Below are 446 nucleotides of genomic sequence, written 5' to 3' on the forward strand. Positions count from 1 at the left end.
GATGAACCAAACAGTAAAGTTACCCGAACAACAAAACAAGATGAAAGATGCAAAAAGATGCTTCCTAACCTGAGTCTGAAAAAAAGAAAAGAAAATCACATTCAGAATATTTAAGAAATTGGTTGTTACGGTTGCTCCTTCGGGAAATAAATTAACACATTTTATATGTATGACAAAAAAATATGTGCTTATGACCCTTTAAATTCTGTGACACATGTAACTGAGTATGTGTGAATGCAGTGTAAAAACTGTGAAAACAGTTTGAATTTGCAGTAACAGCAGATAATGTCTGCACATGGATTGATGTCCCACGTATTCTGTTATTGTACAAATGATGGATATAATGTCAGTTGCCTCATAGTAGTTATTCCAATTTAGGTTATTTCTGCTGACTGGTCTCTGCGTGGTTATAGCACTGATGCCTAATGACAAGAAGGTTCTTGGTT

The sequence above is a fragment of the Solea solea genome, chromosome 21 (assembly GCF_958295425.1).
Source record: "Solea solea chromosome 21, fSolSol10.1, whole genome shotgun sequence".
In the NCBI taxonomy this organism is placed as follows: Eukaryota; Metazoa; Chordata; class Actinopteri; order Pleuronectiformes; family Soleidae; genus Solea; species Solea solea.